This window comes from Antechinus flavipes, chromosome 6, assembly GCF_016432865.1.
Source record: "Antechinus flavipes isolate AdamAnt ecotype Samford, QLD, Australia chromosome 6, AdamAnt_v2, whole genome shotgun sequence".
NCBI classification, from domain to species: domain Eukaryota; kingdom Metazoa; phylum Chordata; class Mammalia; order Dasyuromorphia; family Dasyuridae; genus Antechinus; species Antechinus flavipes.
This window is the reverse complement of record NC_067403.1, coordinates 119,208,189-119,230,872: the sequence shown is the minus strand read 5'-3', so window position 1 is coordinate 119,230,872 and position 22,684 is coordinate 119,208,189. Positions and strand designations below refer to the sequence as shown.

The window sequence follows — 22,684 nt, the reverse complement described above, 5'->3', positions numbered from 1 at the left end:
GCTATAGCAATAAAGGAATTAAAATAGACCATGAGCAAACAGAACTCATTTTTAAATAATTTTATGATAGTATAGAGAACTTTAGAAAATCAACTTAAAAAATCTAATCAAAACAATTAGCAACTTCAGTAAAGTTTCTGGATATAAAATAAATGCATATAAATTACCAGCATTTCTATAGATGACCCACAAAACTTATCAGAAAGGGATAAAGAGATTCAACTGGAGATAACATAAAATATGTGGGAGTCTACCTGCCAGAACACACACAGGACCTAGATGAATATGTTTATAAAATACTCTTCACACAAAAATATCTCTAAGTAACTGGAGAAATATTAATTACTTATAGAAAAGCCAAACCAATACAATAAAATGACAATGATACCTAAGTTCATTTACTTAATCAGTGCCATATCAATAACATTATTAAACACTTAATTGATAGAACTAGAAACACTTCCCCTCCCTTCCACGTAATTCATCTGGAGAAACAAAAGGTCAAGAATATTAAGGGAATCAATAGGAAGGAAGGTAGTCTAGTAGACCAGACTGCAAATTAAACTATAAAGCTGTAACTGTCAAAACATTTTTATGGAGTTAGAAAGGAAGGAAGAAAGAAAAGTTAAATAGGATAGATTAGGTACATAATACACAGAAGCAAATCAGCATGGTAGCTTAAGAATTCGATAACCTCAAATATTCACAATCAGTGAAGATGAAATAAAAACAGTTCTAACTGTTGGAACAAGAATTCAATAGCTGACAAAAACTATTGGTAAAACTATAAAGCACTCTGGAAGGAACTAGGCATAGACTAGTATCTCACATTGTACACCGGGATAAACTAAAAATGGATACACAATTTAGACATAAAGGGTGATACCATAAGCAAAACAATAGTCTAAAAGAAATTACTTGTGAGAGACAGGGATAGGGTAAGAGTTCATGACACAACAAAAATAGAGAGATACATAGAAGGTAAAATGGATAATTTTGATTAAATATATTAAGAAGTTTCTTGCACAAACAAATCAGTATAAGCAAAGTTAGAAGAAATGCAGAAAAATTAGGATAAAATTTTTGCTGCAAAGTTCTCTGATAAAGGTCTCATTTCTTAAACATTGGGAATTGATTCCAATTTATAAAAGTTTCAAATTCATAATCTGTCAAAGGTTATGAATAAACAGTTTCTAGAGGAAGAAGCTAAAATATTCTGAATCTCTAATAAAGAAATTCAACTTAAAATAATTCCAATATAAAATAATTCCATCATATTGTTTAAGATGACAAAAAAGAAATTGTCAACTGTTGAAGGGGATGTGGGAAAATAGGAATACTAAAATAGTAAAATGAGCAGAAACAAGATAATTATTTGCACAGTAGCAGTAATAAAAATAATTAACTTTGAAAAAGTTAGTAATTCTGTTCAACACAGTGTCCAACCAGAATTTTAAAGGACTCATTAAGAAACATACTACCCACTTCCAGACTGGAGAACTTATGGATTAACAGTGTAGATTGAAGCATGTTTTCCTCACTTTCATTTTCTGCCTTTTTTTTTTTTAAAGTATGAAAGAACTCTAAAGGATTTGAGTAGTGGTAGGGAGATTTCAAATAAAAAAAGGTAGAAAAGATTCAGTAAAAAAGGGAGAAACAAGAAATAAGAATTGAAAAATAAAAAGAAATAAAAACAATAGATGAGAAAAATGGCATTTCTCTCATGGTCAAATGACACACAGACTTGATTAATTCAAAAAATGAGACAGAACATAAAACTAAAATGACTAGAAAAGGGTTAGAGGGCAGGGAAGAGTGAGGACAGGATGTAGGAATGTTAGAGATAATATCAGAAAATAATGTGCTGTGAATTTAATAAGCCTTTAAATAATCCAGTTACTTATTGGTAAGTCTAAAAAGAATTTTTTTCTTAATCTCATACACTGTTTTTGAAGAAATAAGATAAACTAGTATTTATACAGTGCTTTAAGTTTAGTACTATGCTTGATAAACAAATCACTTAACCACCCAAACAATTCTAGTAGCTATTCTTATTTTTATTGATAAGGAAACTGAAGCAAAGAGAGTTTTAAGTGACTTTGCCCAGTATCATACAACTAATGAGATTCTGAGAGAAAGTTTGAATGTGGGTCTTTAAGATTTCAGGCCCAACTCTCTATCCAATGAATTACTCAGCATGCCATATAACATGTCCACACTGTTAACATGTCCATACCTTAAAACTGGCCTAAAGAATTGTGAATTAACAATATCCTATCTAGCTTCTCTTTTTCTCTTTTTGATGCACAAACTACTTAGTATTTTTTTCATGTAAAAAATCTCCTTTTTCCTTCTTCACTATATAGTAAGGTGATGCCCTAAAATAATAAAGAAACCAAAAAAGGAAGGAATAAGATAACGAGGAATAGGCCCATTGCTCAGGATGGTGAGATAATGATGTTGATGATGGAGAAATAGAATACTTTTTTCTGCTTTCCGTCCCTTCCTCCCTTTGTCCTCTCTTCCTCCATCTCTCCCTCTTTCTGTCCCTCCCTCTCTCCCTTCCTTTACTCTTTCCTTCTTCTTTGTCATCTTTGAAGTATAGTACAAAAATTGCTAATGCCATTTGGGCTGCATTCAGAATAGTATCATGTCCAGAATTAGATTGCAGTACTTTGCCCAGATAAAACCACACCTGGAATACTGTGTTAAGTTTTACAAAGGACTCCAGTAAGCAGAAGAGAATCCAGGGGAAGACAGCTAGGATGGTGAGACAGGCTTTGAGGTCTTGCCACTTGGAGAAACGCAGAAGAAATCTACTCATTGCTCATATAACCTCGGACAGATCACATATCATGATTTCCTCAATGTAAAATGAAGGGGTTTGGGAAGATGAGTTTAAAGATCACTATCTCTAAATTGGATTCCATCAAAGTGAGGATGCTTAGCCTGAAGAAATGACAAGTTAAGAGACATATAATAGCTGTTTGCAAATATTGGAAGATATCTTTAGGAGGAATGGGATTGGCTCTACTCCGCTTGGCTATAGAGGACAGATTTGGGATCAATACTGGAGGTTGCCAAGAAGCAGATTTACAAACAGTTTGATCTGTCCCAAAATGGAATAAGATGTTCTAGGAACTAGTGGGTTGCCCCATCACTGGACTTAAAGCCTAGATAGCCATTTGCTATGTAGATTGTAGAAAGGAGTTTTGCTCAGTTCTGAGTTTAGGTCTTCAGCTTCTGTGGAAAAAAAATAATTCATCGCCAAAGCACCATAGTAAAGGACCTCTCTGAACTTAACTAGACTATCCCTTAAAATGTAAGTTAATATATAGTCTAATTATTAAGTCCACAATCTGACTTTTTCTAGTTTAATGAGTGATTATACTCTTAACTTATTGGAGATTGAGGGGATTCACTTCTGGTCATTGCAAAGATTGGTGTTGGACTTTAGTTTTTGACTGAGCTCTCGGGACACTACTTGCTTAAATTATTTTGCTAAAAATTATTTCACACAGTTTTTCATCTTATGATTTATTGCATTTATTTTAAATAACTTTGGTTAAAGATGTTTCAGGTTTATTTGAGGAATGTGAGAATGAGAAAGGAATTAGAGCACCCAAGGGCACCCCTTGCAACAATTATTAGAAATAAGACCCATTGAAACAGGATCTTTCTTAAGGTTCCTCACCCATCCATCCCAAGTCCGACATTTTTTTCCCCAAAGACAAAGTATAGTATCATAGGATTATTGGATTTGAAGTTAGAAAATCTGTTTTTTAATCAATGTTCTGGTTCTACTCATATGACCCTGAGAGAGAACTATTTTTCCTTCAGTATTTCTATCTATAAAATGAGGGAGCAACAGACAAGATAAGCTCTAAATCCTATGAAAGAATAATATCTCCAAACAATTCATCAATAAAGGTAGGAGAAAATGCTTTACTTTTAGTGCTTTATACCAGAGATTTTGAGAATTCCCTATTACTTTGTATCAAGAATAGGGGGAAAAAATCTGCTTTCTTTTGATGCTAAGTAAGAATCTTTTCCTAGTTCTAAATTGCATGAAGTTTCTTATAGAAACCCCTAAATGCTAAAATGCCTTTATGTGATACTTAATTATGGTATTTATAGAGCTAATTTTTTTTGGAGAGTCCTGTGAATGATTGGGCAACATGTAGGTACTTTAGCATTTTCTTTATTTTTACAGATGGGTAAACTAAGGTATGAAATGTTAAGTGTCTGATTTAAGCTCGTCATGAATCCGTGACAGGACCATTACTAAAACTTTTGTGCCCTGACCTCTTTTCCTTTGCTCAATCATGGCTCCTCACTGAAGGTGCAGAACCATATGATAGCTCCAGCTAGCCCTTTATGCCACCTGCAAACACATGGCTGATTCGACTGTCTCACCGTCCCTGACCTGCCCTTTCCCAACCCTTCTGCTAGTTTGGATTTCCAGAAAGGAAAACTTCATCTTTCTTACAGAGAAAGCATTTCTCCAACCTTTGACCCTCTTCTTTGTATGGCTTTGCCACAGATTCCATTTCATGCTGGGCAGGCATTTTGTATCGCAGGATGCTGAGCGCCGTGAGATACAGCATTGGATGGTGAGCATTCAAGCTGCAACCTATTACTGTTGGGTACTTTTGGAAAGAAAAATACAAGTAACCTTTGTAGGCAGCAGAGCTAATGTGCTAGAGGGTTAAGTGAGGATTTTCTCTGCTCAACAGTTTTGGCCTCCGAAGATCTAAATTTGTACCTGAAGAGGAATGGCCTTAATGCAGCCAAGCCACTAAGATGCTATTGAATCTGTACAAGGTAGTATGGGAGGTGAAAAATATGGCCAACAGGATGTGAGCTCTATAAGGGGAAAAAGTCCCATTCTTGTCTTTCTATTCTAGCTCCTCTATGTGTTGAACAAATGCTGGTCACATTATTGATTTAAAGCAGCTCATAATCCAGCTGAGGAGAGAGCATTCTGAAGCATCAGTTTCTTTGTAATAAGGGATGGGCTCTGGGAAATTTGGGAGATTTAAGGAAAAAAGGTATCAATACAACTTATGAGAAAGAAAAAAGTTATTTTTATAAGGCTCAATAAAGATGAAATAATCTATGTAATGCACTTTGTAATCTTAAAACATTATATACAAAGCAATTGTTCTGGTTTTGTTTTTTTTTTTTGCTAATAATACAAGACATTGAAGAAATAGAGGATAGTTGCTACTCAGCAGGTACTATAGGGGTTTCTAGGTGGAATAAATCATTAAGGATTGGGTAATAAGAGAAGTATTTTGGAGAAGGGAGTGCACTTGCTGCTTACAATCTGTGCGATTCTGAGAAAGTGCACCTCTCTGAACTTCAGTTTCACAATGATTGGACTGAATTAGATGTTCCCTGCAGTTCCTTCTAGCTATCCCTGGGATCATAGATTGATAGTTGATTGGATGTTAGGTACTACCTAGTTCAACTATCTCATTTTATAGCTCTGAGTACAGGAGAGGTTACAAGTTGCTCAGACAGGTCACACAGATTGAACCTGGGTTTTCTGAGTTCAAAGCTATTATTCTTTCTAATACCTGTTGTAATTCCTGTGTTCTATAAGATGAGATTTAAACTTAGCCTTGAAGAATTTTAGGAGGTAGAGAGGCAGGGGAGGATAATGTAAGAAATAGTAAATAGCATAGGAATAAGGTGGGGCGTGATAAGCAGGCCAAACTTCTTATTGACAGAAGGGACAATATGGAAGTTTATAAGAAGATTGGACAGCTTATGGAAATCTTGAAATGCCTTACGTGGGCTTGGAAATTATCCCATTAGGGATAATAATAGCACCTATCCTCAGAGTGGTTATGAAGATCAAATGAGACAATATTTGTGAACCTTTTAGCATGGTTCCTAGCATACAAGAGATGCTCAATAACTTCCTCCATCCCTCTGTCTTTCCCTCAATCCCTCCCTCTTTCCTTCTTTCCTTCCTTCAATTGGCAATGGGGGAAAACTGAAAAGTTGGGAGTCATTAGAGAGACAGTTGTTTAGAAAGATTAACCTAGGGGAAAAGCATATGTAGTGGACAGAGAGCTGATTCTGGAGTCAGGAGGATTTGGATTATGTGAGTCCCCGTCTGACATATGTATTGTGTGACCCTGGGCAAGTAACTTTATTCTCAAATTCTCTTTTATTCTTTATCCCTTATTTCCTCCCCACTTCTGGGACAACTCTTCAAGATCATAAATTGCATGCTAGTTGATCTATTCTGGTAGAGGCAGTTTCCTCACCAGGGGTTCTCTATACATCACAGGGTTTTGTTTTTTTAAAATGCTGTAGAAGTATTCATGATAGATTGGAGCAGAGAAAGGCTAAAGGCAGGAAAACCAATTAACAACCACTAGAAAAGTCACAAGTGAGTCAATAATGACTTCACCTAGAGGAGGAATTAAAGGGAGGGACTGGTTTGTTGTTGAAATGTGGTAGTTAAAGGGGGACAAGGGTAGAGACAAAAACCTTTTAGCATTTGTAGGCTTCTGCTACTTCATCATGTTTATCTCCCCTGTCTGCCCCCACCAAAAAAAGATTAAATAAAAAGAATGGTTTCACAAGACACATATCCAGATGCCTATTGGAATAGTTTGACTGTGAGTGCTAATGAAAAGGTCAAGTAATGTGTCCAGGATGGAAAGGATCTCTATGGATTCCCTAGTTTTCTACAATTTTCTGGTTCAAATAAATGTTAGTCTATCTTAGTGATGAACCACACCTGTCCAGCTTGGGGTTGACAATGGTGGTTCTGCTCTAATGGCTTTTTAGATAAACACTGAAATGGCATCCAGGGAATGTGAGCAGCCCTTCAGCTTCCTGATTTCTCCCCTCCTCCTCCTTTAGTCTTAGCCTTGTAAGCATCAAATTCATAACACAACTTCATTCTCTCCTGCTCCCCTTGACCTCTCTTCCCAAAAGGCTTTCAATGGAAAAGACAAAGCCCCTCAGGCTCTCCAGCACCTTGTGTTCTCTTGCCTGTTGGGATGGATGCCTTTATTTGATGTTTGTCTACTGACTCTTCTTTAATTTCCCTTGTATTTCTGCCCGTACTTGATGTTTGAGTCTTTGTAGTACATTTTAAAAATCTCTTTTTAACTCTCCTATAAAGTAAGATCCCTTATTAATACCCTTCAGAGCAAAACCTGTGGCCCAGCCTCGATGGTGAAGAGATGCCCTCTTCCTCCTGTGGAGAAATCCACGCCTCACTGGAGACCAGCACTTACTTCAGTCAGACAGCCATCAACCTCTCATGTTTAGTATAGTACACAAAAGATGCTGTAAATTAATTCCAGTGGAAACAATTTATGGCTCTTGAAAAGTTTCTTTAAAATGGGCAAAAGGACTTCTTTCCATCACTGCTTCTCAGCAATAAAAATGGCTTCTTCATTTATTCTCCATTTACTCCTCCTCGAGGTGTTCTTGTGACTTTTTGGATTTCAGTACCATATTCAACACCATGACTCAGCCACATAATGTACCTGAACCCAGGGCTAGCTGGCTGACTTTGAAATTAGCTTTCTGTTTACTATGTCAGGCTGCCCCTAGGTACTCATATATATATATGTGTGTGTGTGTGTGTGTGTGTGTGTGTGTGTGTGTGTGTGTGTGTATAATATATATTTCAGAATATTTGTTGCTTTGCATTGGTAGAGTCTACTCATCCTCTGATCAATCATCGTTTGACCTTAAATTATGATGATGATGATTATCTGACATGTATATACTACTTCATCTTTTTCAAAGAATTTTAAATACATTTGACTCTTCAGTAATATTGTGCTAAAGATAGCATCCCAGCTCAGTGGATGAAAAAACTGGGACTTGGAGGGGTGAAAATACTTGTTGTTGGCTTGAAATTTGAACTCCTGGCACTCATAGAATGACTAAACTTGGGTCTGAATTAATCCACAGGCTACAATATGGTTGTTAACTTGTCATTTCAAAGATTTTCAGGAATGGATTGGGGCTGGATTTACTATTGAAACTACATGACACATTTAAGCAAGTCAAAAATGGGCCCTGAAACTATGAAATCAAGTCTAAAATTGAGGATTAGTTTGTACTCTACTCAGCCTTATCTCCCTTAACTCTATTTACAAAGTGGACTATTTTGTTTCTCATTCTCTTCTGGGTCTGAGCCTTTCTTCGCTTCATCTTTCATGCACAGAATGAACTCTCTTCCTCTTAAGTCCCAATCCATAGAATTTTAGATTTAGAGATGGGTGATACCTTAGAGGTTGGACTCAATGGAGTTCCCTCATGAGATATCTGAGTTCTCAAAAAATAAAACATCCTGCTGATGGTCACAAAGTAAGTATTTGAGACAGAACTCTCGCCACCAGAAATACGTTCTTTCTGAGGTTTTTCACAATACGTTGCCTGGACCGATTCTTTGCACTTAGCTTATTTTTCTTTATATTATTAACTCATGTATTTGTCCTTCCACACATTCCTTGAGTACAGGTACTCTGTTGTAGCTATCATTCTCTCTCCTAGCACTCGTCTTGCACACAGTAATCAATTAATGCAAAACTAACTATATGAAATTATGTAGACTGTGGAATGGGATCCCATTCTCCTTCTGGTCTCCTCTCCTAAGGAAATTAAGGCAGGAGAAACATGAGTTGAAGTGGGTTGTTCCCAAATGAAATAATTGTTGAAACTATCATATGGCTGCTCTTCTTTTTGCCCCAGGTATATTCTCATTCATGTGCTTTTTTGGGGAGGCTACAGCTTTATACTAGATGGATCAAAAGGAGTATGTGTGTATCATTTAGCTTCCTTAGGTTCAGATTTCATTCCTTAACTTCATGGTTCTTCTTCATTTATTCTCATTTATTAATGGTACTATTATTAGTACCATTAAAGCACTTTATGAACCTTAAAAAGTGATTTATGAATATTATTATTTCAATAAGAAATTTAAATCAATCTGTTAAACAGAAATAAAAATAGCTGCATGTTTTGCATGAGTATAAGGTTGGCTTCTGTGCATCTGGGTGAATACCAAATGATGTGCTCTTCTTGGCACAGAATGAAGGTAAGCTTTCCTGTCTCTTATATTATCGATGGTAGAAGAACAGTGGACTGAAAGGAGGTCTAGCTGCCTCACTACTGATGAGCCTGTGACTGTGGCTAAGTCACTTTACCTCTCAAGAACCCGTTTCTTCACCCTTTTATAAAGTAATTAGGCTTAACCAGATCTTTCATGCCGTGATCTTCTCTACAAGTATATTCCTCTAAGACTCCTGGCTTCTGGTGGCAATCATATACTGATTTGGTTTGGAGAGCCCAATTCTCTCCCCCCACACATGGGAACATGATGGGGTTGGCAAACCCCATTATTCTTTTTCTTCCCTGTTCTGAGCTTGTTGGGACTCTTACTAAAGTATAGGTCTGACCACATCACCCAATAAACTCTAGTGGTTCTCTGTTACCTCCAGAATCAAATATTGAGAACCCTTTACAATCTTTTCTTTCCCTTTCCTTTTCAGCCACATTTTATCTTACATGTCCCACATACTTCGAGGGCCTGATAACAGTCTTCTTGAAAAAGAACCTCCCCACTGAGCATTTTCATTGGCTTTTCCCTCATGTGGAATTCCTTTCTCTCATTTCTGCCTCCTTCTTGCCAACTAAAATTCCCTTTTTTTTTTAAAAAGCCTTTCTTGATTCCCTTAATACTATCTTCCCTCTGATAATTATCTCCAATTTATCCTACATGTACTAACCAAGATACATGTTTACATGTTGCCTCCCTCATTAGACCTTGAGTTCTTTGAAAGCAGGGACTCCCTTTGGCCTTTCTTTGTATTCCTAGAGTTTAATACCTGACAAATGTTTGTTGACTGACTCATAACAGAGAGCAGCAGCTTTGGGCTAAGCTCTCTTTCTACCTTGTACAGGACTTTTATTCTCTAATTTAACATAGCTTGCTCCCCACTTCTCCTGTGTGAGTACGGAGTAAGGCACTGTACATTACTATTCAGGCACTTCTTTCATGTTGATACATATGGAAAATACATCATAATGTAGCAATTAAATTGTTTCATTGAGCTTGTTAGTACCATTAAGCTCACATTTGCATAGAGAGCAATTAGTATACTTAATGCAAGAAGGAAATGTCTGGAAGATAAGCTGTTGATACACAGTTTATAATAATGTTCTTTTCACTTGTGATATTTTTACCTCAAAGACAAGGATGTTTTCTTCCCTTCCTTAGAATCTCAGGTGGGAAACAAGTTGGAACTGAAACAAATCTAGAATTACCAGTCAAAGAGAAGCTAGGAAAAGCAATTACATTAAAATACTAGAGCTACTCACAGCAACTCCCATGAATCTCATCACTGACTAGCTGCTAAGAAATATGGTACTTAATTTTTACTCGGTGGCGTTCATTCTGCCAAAGCCCTTCAGCTCAGTCTCATCTGTTTTGAAAAACCATGTGTGATTCCACTTGGGATACGTCTTAAAGTGGGGGTACCAGGATGGGGGGCTGTTAATTTTCTCTGTGTATCATGACCCTCTTTGTTTGGTGAAACACAGGAATACTTCTCATAATAATGCTTTTAAATACATAAAATAAATAAAGGAGACCAATTGTACTGATCAATCGATCTATCTTAAACTAAAATTTTTTTTTTTTAAAGAAGTTCACTGACACCATGTAAAGCATCATCTTTCTTTGATTTAGAATTCCAACCTATCAGTATTTTGGGAAAATGAATTAAGCAGCAGTTCCTTGGCAATAGGAAGAACTGTGTTTATTTCTCACCTTTGACATATATTAGCTGCATTTTCATGTGTAAGTCAAATGCCAAGCCAAACATTTCAGATTCATCCTAAGCAATGGCTAGAGGTGAAGGGAAGGTGCCCTTCTCTTCCTTGTCCATAATTAGCAGCTTCGATGGCTATTATGATAACGTAGTGATAAGAACCTGAGAGGATAGTAGCAATGGGAATAAAGAAGAATGGGCACATTCTGGAGATATATTGAAAGAAGAATTAAGAATTAGAAGCTGATGATGGACAAAAAAGGGATGAAGTGAATGGTGATATCATAAAATAGGTGATGCCTGTTTAGAGGGAAGATTACTCTACCTTACTGAAAAATTTCACAAGAAAGAGATTATCTCTCTTTCAATAACCTGATTAGTGCTTAGTCTGCCTCATGGTGGTAAATGACCACCTTAGCCTTGTCCAGTATTTGAGTTTCAAGCATCAGTAGTAGTTCAAGGACTTCAGCCAATAGAACCTTGCCAGAAAAATTCTTTTAGGGCAGAACTAGATGGGACAAATGAAACTTTCAAAGAGAGTGTAGCTCAATGTAAAGGAAAATGTTCTAATAGTTAATGTTGTCCACTTGTTGTGACTCGGAATGGTGAATTCCCGTTTGGTGGGTCTTCAAACAAAGCTACATTAATTTTTATTGTAGTGAGTATTCTGATTCAGAAGAGACAAGGTTAGCAGTCTGTTGTGAAGCCTTTTACAATCAGCTCTCTGAGGAAAAAAATGTAAACATGACACTCTTAATCTTAAACTTAATCTGCCTCATTAACATTTTCACCATCACTTTCTTAAATGTGGATAATCATTTTTTAAAAGCAGAGTTTATTATTTTATGACTTTTTTCTTTTTCTAAAAATAATTTCATCTTATTTGAAGTAGATTGAATAAAAAAATCACATGAAGAATTAATTTTACTACTTTGATGCTTTTTGGTCTGTTTATATATATAAATATTAGCTGTTATAACTAAATTCAATTCAATAAACAAGTATTAAATTACTTATGTGTAAGGCACCTTACTACATGTTGAGGATACAAAAATTAAATAATTCCTACTTCTTGGGAGGACATATATTCTGTTGGATGAGGGAGATATAATGTGCATACCACTAATAAATACAAAATAGCTCTGAGAGAAAGAGAATATTTGGGATGTCTGTAATGGCTTTGCTTTGGAGATAGAACCTTGAAGTTCAAATATCTGTCACTTCTTCCAACAAAATCTGCAGGATTCCAAAAAGCACAAGTCCATGCCTTCCTTTGCTGCAGAGGGGACAACTATTGTAGAAACATTTCTGTGGGGCACAGATTTCTCTTTTCTTTATTTCTGATTGTTACCCAACCAGCAAGGACAAACCGCAGCCTAATTCAAGTCAGACCCACTATGTTGCTATGCTGATTTTGTATTCTGTGGGGCTTCATGATCATCTTTAATACTTACATTAAAAAGAATTTGCATTTTATTCCTCTGGGAGCAAACTCAAGGGTTTATGCATTTTAACAATTATCTCCTAGAGAAATACATCATCTCCTTAGATTCAGCTGCAATTTTGTCATTATGAAGTCCTCAAAAATCAGGTGCTGGGTAGTCCATGTAAAATGTTTTACTATCCTCAGACACACTGAATAAGGTGAGCAATCAACCAAATCTCAAATCATGGGATCATCTGCTACTTAGCTGACTGCTACCTATATATTACAAACATGGCAGAGAAAATATAGAGAGCCATAGAAGCTGCCTCTTTTCTTCCCTCAGGATTTCTGTTTCCTTCGGACAGTAACAATAACAATAGCTAGCATGTATTTAGTGCTTTAAGATTTGCAAAGTGCTCTATATTTTAGAGATAACATCTTTATAATTACTATAATTCATTATATTTATAACTATTATACCTCATGACAATCCTGGGAAAAATACTATTTTTTATTTCTGTTTACAGATGAGTTAACTGAGGAGGACAGTAAATTGGGACTTGCCTAGTTAAGGATTTGAGCTTGAAAGTGAATTTGGGGTTTCAAGACACAAAGTCTGTATTCTCTCCACTGTGCCACCTTAGCTTGGATAGGCTGGGTAAATGTTGACTTTAACTGCTGCCCTGGTACATTTTGCTACATCTTGTTGACAGGGCAGCTTCTGACTCTAGTTCTGCTCCCTCAAAACAGAGATAGTCTGTAGCCTACTGGAGATCCTACCTTAGAAAACAAAGACTGAATGGCTTAAAATCTTTTCTTCCTTATTTCTGGTCTAATACTTCTTTGGAGCACTGGGAAACTTTCATGATAGCTACAGAAAAAGAGAGAGTGACATATTTCAAAGCTTCAAGGAAACTGAGCCAGTGTCTCCCACCTTATAATCTCATTTTCACAGCATGTACAGCTTGATGGAGTGATGCTGTCCAGGCTTGAAACTCAAAGGTTGTGAGGTAAAAGTGTTTGAAGACAAATTCTAGAATTAGTTTGTTCAATTTATTCCACAGTTTCTGGGCTGGTCTTCATTTGGTTGGGGACTATATTTTAGTCTTATCATTTTTACTGAATGAAAAGGGAGATACCATGAGGAAAGCACAACTCATTTAAAGAACAAATTCCTGAATTCATTTTTTCAGCCTGAGGATAAGCCTGTGAAGCATAGTGCCTTATTTTCCAGTTTCTATTTCTTCTCCTTTCCAGGCCCATCCTCCACAGAGTAGCTTAAATTGATATTCCTAAATCTCAGTTCTGATGGTGCTACCCTCCACCTTCCCACCAAGATGCTTCAGTAGCCTGTTTCTTGCCTCTAACATAAAATCCAAACTTTCCTGTTTGTCAAGTAGAGCCCTTCATTGTTTGGCTGCAGCCTGTCCCTCCAAGCTGATTACATCTTTCTCTATTCCCTGGGTCTCTTTGTCATACTCTCTCCTTTATAGCCAAACTAGACTACTTTCCCCTGAACATAACATTCTGAATGTTTACTGTTCTGATGCCTTTGCACAGCTGATTCCCAGGCCTGCAATACAATTCCCTCTTTACTTCCACCTCCTGAAAGTGTTACATCCCATCAGGGCTCAGCCTAAGGGCTGCTTACTATAGAAAGCCTTTGTTAATCTTTCTCCCCCCTTCTTTACCCACCATTACTTTTTATAGATTTCATATTTATATATGTACTATTTTTCCTTAATAAAATCAAAAACTTCTTGCTTAGCTTCTGTTTAATGTCCAGCACTTAATATAGTATGTGGGACATAATTTGGTCACTAATAATATCTCTCCATCAACTTCAGTGGCTCCTTATTATCTCCAGGATCAAATATAACATCATCTTTTAAAAGGCTTTTAAAGCCTTTCATAAGATCTCCCCTTCCTATATTTCCAGTCTTCTTATATCTTGCTCCCCCTATATACTATTCAAATATTAGTTTAGTTGATTTTATCAATATAATAGAGAGAATTATGCCTTTGACCCCTGATTCAGAGAATCCTTTTCCTTCAGGATGCAACTTAAATACCACCATCTTTTACATGAAGTCTTTTCTCATTTCTCTGTTAACTACTTTGCATTTGTTTCATATATGTGTATATGTATATATACATATATTCATACCTATCTGTGATATATACACACTCATATAGACCTGCTGACTCTTCCATTAGAATGTAAGATCCTTGAAAGCAGGAATTGTCACAGTTCAACTCTGGTCTTCTTGACTCCATACCCAGCTCTCTATCTACTGTGCCAACTGGCTGCTGAGAACCGAGGTGAACTTGGGGAGTAACGTCCCCATCTAAGGTAAGAGAATCTGGGTCAATGATGACAAGAGAGAAGAGGAAAGGAGAGGAGCCAGCTGGAGTATGTTCACCACCCTCGTGTTTTGCCCTATGCATCTTGACCCTCCTTTCCACTCCCACCATAACCCACTTTATTCACACCTCTTCTCCTTTGCTCTTCCTTTCTCACTCTAATGCTTGAGTAAGTCAGTTTTATCAGGTGATATAACTCACAAATGTTGTTCACTAGCTCCCTGATACCTACCATATGAAATAAAAATCTCTTGATCTTGTCCTTTCAAAGCTGCTGTGCCCTTCAGATTTCAGAGAAACAGAATTTGTTCTGTTTCTCTGTTCTTATACCGAACTGCCCAGTCTCTAGGTTTTAGTCCATGACATTTCCACTGTCTGATTTTTCTTTCCTCTATTCTAGCCACATTCCCGTCTTCATCTGCTTCATCTTTCTTCTTTCGAGGTTCAACCTATCCCTTCCTCCATGAACATTCCCCTGACTTTTCCAGAGGGGATTTCTCTCTCCTTAAGTTTCTCATTGCTTTTAATCTGTCCTCTGCATCCATTCTCTTTTGTATTATGGTCATTCGTCCACTTACTTATTATTAAGTTTTTCAGTTAAGATTATTCAGTTTCTTAAGTAGGTGGATAGTACTGGACTTGGGAATCACAAAGACCAGGATTCAAATTACATGTCAGCATGTTTTTTTGAGACTAGATGTCTCTTAGATTTAGTTCCTCATCTGTTAAATTAAGATTTTAACCCAGGTCTTAGAAGATCACTCCTACCTTTGATTGTTTGATCTCATGTCTATTCATCTTTGTATCCCCAGATGGCCTTAGGGCAATAAAGGGCTGAATCCAAGTCCCACCTCCTATAGTCAGTGACTATGTGACCTGAGCCAATCAATTCTAACTTCTCAAGCCCTCAGTATCTTCCTACTTCCATAAATTGCAGAAAAAGGGAGCTTCCTTATCCAGGATTTCCCTATGACAATGAAATCTTCATTCTCATCCCAGTCCTGTCCTTGGTTCCAGCATAGTGCTTTTCATGAACTAGGTATTTATTAAATGTATGATGAATTTTTACATTTATAAAATGTGAAGGAGAGAGAACTGATCTTTTTTATTCTTTGAATTCCATGATGTTTTATGATAATATTATTATTAAAACTGCCATCATTAATAACTCACTTCAGATTGGTCAAATGAAATGGACAGTAGTTTAGGGTTTAGTCCCAAGTCCAACATTCACTAGCGGTGTCACTCTAGAAAAGTCACCATATATGACCTTTCTGACATTGTTTCTTCACCTGTACACTGGGAATGATAATATTTCAACTACCTAACTTAGAATGTTGTTGTCCATGCCTTAGTATTTGGATGCACGAGTTATTGTGGCCAAAAAATTGTCAGGCTTTACATATTCTATAAATGTGAGATATTATTTTTAATAGTGCTTTATGACTTTTATAAAGTACTTTTCTAAAAATATCATGTAATGTTGGTAGTTAACCCTTCAACAGAATAATTCTATTGCAGTAAGATTTTTGCAAGTTATACTTGTCTGGCATAACAGTGAAAATAATGAATACTAAAGCAAATAGGACAAAGTGTCTTCTGTTAATGATCATTAGTGCAGAATGAGGATCAACAGGATCTTTGAGAGTATGGTAAAGAAACAATGAAGATAAAAAGGAAAACCAGAAGAGAGGGTTGTTATAAGTCAATAAATTGATAATGACTTGGGAAGATAGAGGTAGGAATTAGAAAGGAAAGGCACTAGATTGAATAGGAGGTCAAGGAGAATTTCAAATAAAATCATATCAAATAAAATCAAATAACTATCCTTGAGGAGATGGAGAAAGAATTCTAGAGACCATAAAGTGGAAGAAGTCAAGTAGCTGATGAAATTGGAAAGGAGGAGGTTGGAGGCAATGCTGAATTTGAGAAAGAAGGGAATAAAACAACAGAATGGCTAAATGGAACACAGAAATGTAAGGAGGCATATAACATCTCTTTAGAGAACCCTTATTACTAGAAAATGTGAAGTTATATGATAGGAAAGGAGTCCTCCAAAGAGTTAAAAAATAGCTTTTATGGTTATTTAGGCTATAGGGAACTATGGTCTGAAACCCACATTTTCAGACATTTTCCTACTCTTAACCAGATCTTCTGGTTTCAATATATATTTTATGGACAAAATTCTGAGATCAGCAAATCTATAATGCAATGTGCTGAAGTGTTTAGTCACTAGTGGGCCCAATTTTTAAGAAATCACAGCATACTTGTGATTTAGTGAACAGTGGCTGGAATTGTTGCAGGCTCTTACTAACACATTGATTATGTTAATACTCTGCAAATGGGTACATGAGACTGCTTTGTTCATTATGCTAGGAACCTTTGGGCTTAAAAAAAAAATCCATTTCTTCTTGGGTTGGCCCCTGGAGTGGGGCTTTTCTTTCTTTCTGTGGGACTTAAGAGTCAAGAATGTGAAAGGAGGATTTTATGTAAAACTGGTAAGCATTTATATAGAATGTGATGCCTAAATAGACAGACTGAAATCTTAAGTTAGAGAAACTGTGCCTAAACCTCATAGAATCCATTTACTTTTTTATTTAAAAATCCCTACTCTATATTATTCATTTCATCAGGATGCATGCATTAGTTCTTAAACCATTTGCAGGCCTTGGAAAGATGGCCCCTCACTGGGTCCAAAAAGAAATATTTCACTCTGCCTCCCTCCAGTTCTGGGCTCCACCCACTTTTCTTTGTTAGAATCATGAGCCATGAATCATAGTTCTCACTTCCTTGCCTTCAGGGAAGTGCTTTCCAAAGCCAGACATGACACCCCCTCCCCCTCCCCAAACCAGATATATTAACAGCAAAATAATATTTCTGTCAGGAGTAAAAGGAGGAGGATTTCATAGTCACTGTTCTAGACACCTCTTTAGTCCTAACTACTATCTGCTGGTCAGAGCCAAACCTGGGAACTCCTGGAGAGGAATAAAAAAAGGAAAAAAGAGGAGGATCTCAAGTGAAAGGGAGGAGCAAGACAGCAAAATGATAAAAGTATAGATGATATGGGTCAGTGGAGGGCTACCAAAAATGGCCTTTTGAAAAAGGCATCAGTCAGTAATACATCATTTTTTCTTGCTCCTGTGTTATAATTGGATGCTGTCAGAAAGCTTTATGACAAGAGTCCAATTCCAACTCTTTTTGCTCTCTGATATTTGTTGCCATTTTTTGGTTTGGGAGGCTTGTGCTGAATATTTACTATCCATGTAGTTTAAGGTACTACCAGGTAAATTATATTGCCTGGATTATGTTCATTTGGTCTGGACAAAGAGACTTCTCATATATGCAGTTAATAGAGTTGATGATAATATGTTGTTTTGATCCCAAGAGTCATAATGAGATCTTAACATGTTATTGCTTAGGAAGAAGAAAAATATTTTAGATATATACTGAAAAACAAAAACTAATTATAGTTCTTGAGAAAGACTTTAAAAGTTTCATTCAGGCTTTATATGTTAGATTTTGAGGAAAAGCACAACATTTTTCTACTAATTTTTTCACATAAACTTAAATTAACAAGGCATAACAATGAGCTAATCTAATTACACAAAAAGTGATAGACAATGTTGAACAAAATTTAAAGAAATATGAATAGCTATGGAAATCTGGATTTTTTTCTTATTAAGCCTCAGTTGTTATTAATAATGGCAATTTAATCTAACTCCGGCTGTCCCTTATGCCCAACAGATTGAATTCTCTGCACGCTAAGTCCTTGGCTTGTTTTTGGCTTCTCTGTGGCTCTGCAAAGTTTTGAATCTCTTTGGCTTCTCTTTACTTTAAACTTATTTATGACTTTCAGTACTTGAAAGGAGCTATGATATCACTGGTATGGGGTTTTCCCTCCACTAATGCAGATCACGGTCCCCTCCATGCCTTAGTATTTGGATGCATGAGTTATTGTGGCCAAAAAATTCATCACCCAGTGGCCAACCTTCTGGTGATGAGTTTCTCCAAAGTTAGCTAGTCTGGTCCTTGGATGAGAAATCCACAGTCTGTTGCCAAGCCTGTTCTCAAAGCTTTTCCAACTCAGTACGATGTGCCAGGGCTCATGCTATGCTGGCATATCCTCCCCAAAGAGCCTAGGGATATCTCTATACCATAATGTAGCACCAGAGTAGGACTTAATTGGAGATATCTGTGCCTACTTCCAGGAAAGGCCTTTGGTTTGCCATTACCATACTGGTGGAGCTGAGGATTGTTACTCGGCACATATCAAAGTTCCCAATATAATTTTTCTAAGCAGGAGAAGAATTTTCCTTAGCAAGCTTGGTCTTTCACTTTCATCTTCCCTCCTCCCTCTGTTTCTGACCTTTACTGAATATTAAAGTTATTGATTAGATAGTTTCCTTAGAAGTTCCAGATTTTACAATTCCTAATATTCATACATTGCTTTCACTAAGAAAGACTTAGCTTCAAGAAAATCTCTAGCTTATAACTATCAACTTCTAACTTATCAAATTTAAGAAGTAACATTTGGATGTAGTGTGGAAAGGGAAGATGTTCATTCCCTATGTAACCTTGGAGGGAGTATTTCTTCATTTCTTAACATTTAAGATTCTTTATTTGTAAGGAATGTGAAATGGGAGATAGTGCTGGTGAACTATATGATTTCCAAAGTTCTTCCAGCTCTTATTCTATGATCTTATAACAAATAATCAAGTTCTTTTTCTTCTCCTTTTTTTGGAAGGAATTGGGATTAAATGACTTGTCCCTGGTCACACAGCTAAGAAGTTTTAAAGTATTTGAAATGGAATTTGAACTTGGGTCCTCCTGACTTCAGGGTCAGTGCTCTATCCATTATGCCATCTGGCTGCCCCAGATAACCGAGTTCTAAATAAAGAGATACACAATGGTTTCTCAACAGTCATTCCTCAGAAGCTTTGAAAGCCCACAGGATTATGTCATTTCAAAGACAGAACTGGAATAGGTCTGAGGAGTCTCGTTCTTGTCTTAGAAGATCTGTATAGTTGAGTGTACATAATATAAGGAACACATCTTTATGTAGTGCTAAAAATGTATATAGCCTTCATCACCACCTCCTAGTGGGGTTCTCCATTTATAGATAAGGAAACTGAGACTCAGAGAATTTAAATTACTTCCCCTGGTCACATCAGTATTAGTGTGAATTGGAGGCTGGATGTTATAGAGTGACTTCACATCCAACTTCTTTTAGCTATATTGTCTTTCAGATTCTGTCACTCTGGAAATGGACTAAAACATAATTGGGAAGAATTAAGAATTGCCATGGCTTTTTTTTTTTTAGAGAGAATTCTTCCTCTTTACCTGTGATTGAGAAACAACTTAGATGAAAAAAGATGCCCCCATCAAATCTTTTCAGACTCTAAAGCAAACAGGCATCCCCTAGCACATCCTGGACCCCTCTGCATTACAGAATGCAGGACAGAACCCTTCCTATGTGTTCAATTTTAAAGGTGTTCATAGTATTTTCTGAGGAGTGTGGGAAATATGTGTCCACCTCCCTTCTCCTACCCACCAAGAGCATGTCCACTGGCTAATTTTCTGTTTTATCCTTAATAAAAGTGAAACTCCTCTAGTTTTTAGTAACATTTATATTCTTTAGCCTCTTCTCTCAGAGACATCTGAAATAGACCAGTATATTGCAGAAAATATCAGTATTAAACCTACTGTATAATTATTAGATTAAAAAATAAAAATACAAATAAATTAATTTTTCAGTGGGTCTTGAAAATATCAGATCATTGGGTTAAATGGTATGCTAGTAACCAGAAGGAGTTAATGTAGCCTTTAGAATTGCCAATCATACTCCCAAGATAGAGTTGACATGCTGAAAGAATTTGCTCTATTTGTGTTTTAACTTTTTCTTAGATGTTTTTCTGGTCTTCTTGGAATGCTGACATCTTCCTATTCTCTCTCCCTTCTTTTGCTCTCTAAAAAGTGGACAGAATTAATTACTATATGATTATATTGGGGGGGAGGGAAGAAGAAAAATATTAAATGAATAGATGTTTTAATAAACATATAACCTTAAGAGTCTTCAAATTCATATTTGAAATTTGAAGCAGGAGCTTTATCCAATAGTGTATGCATTTTTCACTGATATCCTTGGGAATACATATTATAATAGAAAACAAATTAAAAATTTAAAGCAAAAATATTAAACAATCAAACAAAGTGGCAATGGAAATCAACCTTAGCATTTTCCCAAGACTCCAAAATAGCTACATGCTGATAAATCTCTTGCAAATCATTGTTAATTTGCTAATGCATTTTGCTGAATAAAAAGAAAGCAAAAAGGAAAATGAGTCCTCTTAAATTTAATAGTATTCCTTTTTCTCTAAAATAATCTTTCAACAGTTTTTGTATGCATTTTCCTGAAGAAACACTTTACACGTGTGGTCTCCATGCTTGATATTATTACAGTTGCGTGTCAGATACCCATCAAAGGAAAAATTGCTCTCTTATTTCTGAGGAAATATTAGTCAAGATATACTAGAATTTATGCCTTCCCAAATAATCAGAAAAGGAGAGCGCTGAGTGAATAATCCTCACTTAAAGAGAACAAAATATCTATGCAGATCTTAGGGTGCTGCTTAGTGTGATCTGGAATCATTAGCAATGAAGTCACTTTCCTCATCTCCAATCCCCAATTTGATATAAATTCCACTGAATTTTTCTAACATTTAATTTTCTTACCATTTAAATGGTAAGTAATAATTTGGTTTAGTTTTAAGTCAAGATACTGTTTATTGTAACAACTCTTTATGGCAGGGTCTTTTGATTACTAAGTTTTGCAACCAGAAATACGGAATTGACATCAGAGGAATTTGATTTTGTCATGGATATACAGCATGATCCATGGTAAAGAAGTGATCCAGAAGCTCAGTCTTTGTTGCTCAGATAAAATGAGAGATGATATAGCACCCAAATAAGAAACTAAAGACCCCTATACACCCTTATGCAAAGATAAAAGAGTGGAACTCATTCATTTACTTTGCAAATCTGAATGTACCTCATGAAAAATCGCCCAGCCATCTTCACAAATCTACCCAAACTGGGAAAGCGCAAGATAGAGCAATTGCTATTATCTTGGGGGAAATGCATGGACAAATCAGCTAGAATTTTTTGCCTTCAGATCTTGGTTTTTTTTTTTTTTTTCTTCAAAGCAGGGCAAAAAAGAAGCCCCAGATATATTCCAATGGTTTTTATTTTACGTGTGTAAGCATGCAGGGAACTGTGAAATGCCATTTATTATTAAATAATTTATTCTATTGCCCAATTCAATACATTGGATTTGCTTTTGTGTGCACTCAGCTGTTAAGGGCCTGCAATAGTCTCTGAGGTTTCATTTTAGGTATGAACTTAAAAATATAATATATTTTTGGCAAGTGAGATCTTTTCAGTCTTTCTGAAAGTACTTTAGGCTTGTGAATTATAATGTGAGGCAATTGTTTGTAAAAGGTATAGAGAGCAGCATGGAATGAGTCCCTAATACTGACTGAAGGGAATAACTAGGCTTATCACAGTATCAGCACACAGGGGGATGCCATTAGCCAGCTGGACATCCCTTCTTCTGCCCAGCAAGGAAGTAGGAGCCGGGGTCAGAGGCCAGCTGGCTGTTTACTCAATCAGTAAATAAGTAATTATTCAGCTCATGAAACATATTACTCTAAATCCTACCTGTGATTCACGAAGCTGCATTACAAACCACTTGATACCTAAGATGGCCCCTTTACCAGACCATACAACAGCAGTTCAGGTGCTTTCAGAGGCCATCGGCCACTTCCCTGATGAATCACAAGAGGCACACAGTAATTACCATTACATGGAGAGAAATAACTGCCAAGAAGAAAACTTCCTCTCCCGTTTTTGAAATCAATGCCTTTGAGCTCCAAATGTTGTCTCCAGCAGAGATGTTAAGTTTCAATAACTGGGTGACTAATCTTCCATACTCTTGTCTGGCCTGAACCAGAAGCTGGGGCAGGGAAGGGTCAAATTTCCCTCTTCTACTGTCATTGATTGTTGATTTGTTGACAGGAAA

The 22,684-nt window shown here is 36.4% G+C and overlaps 1 protein-coding gene across 1 annotated transcript in view; it reads right to left on the bottom strand.

Annotated features, from left to right (window-relative positions):
* Positions 1 to 22,684, bottom strand: part of TENM3 (teneurin transmembrane protein 3) — an 808,000-nt gene that overhangs the window by 33,439 nt on the left and 751,877 nt on the right. The window lies entirely within an intron of this gene.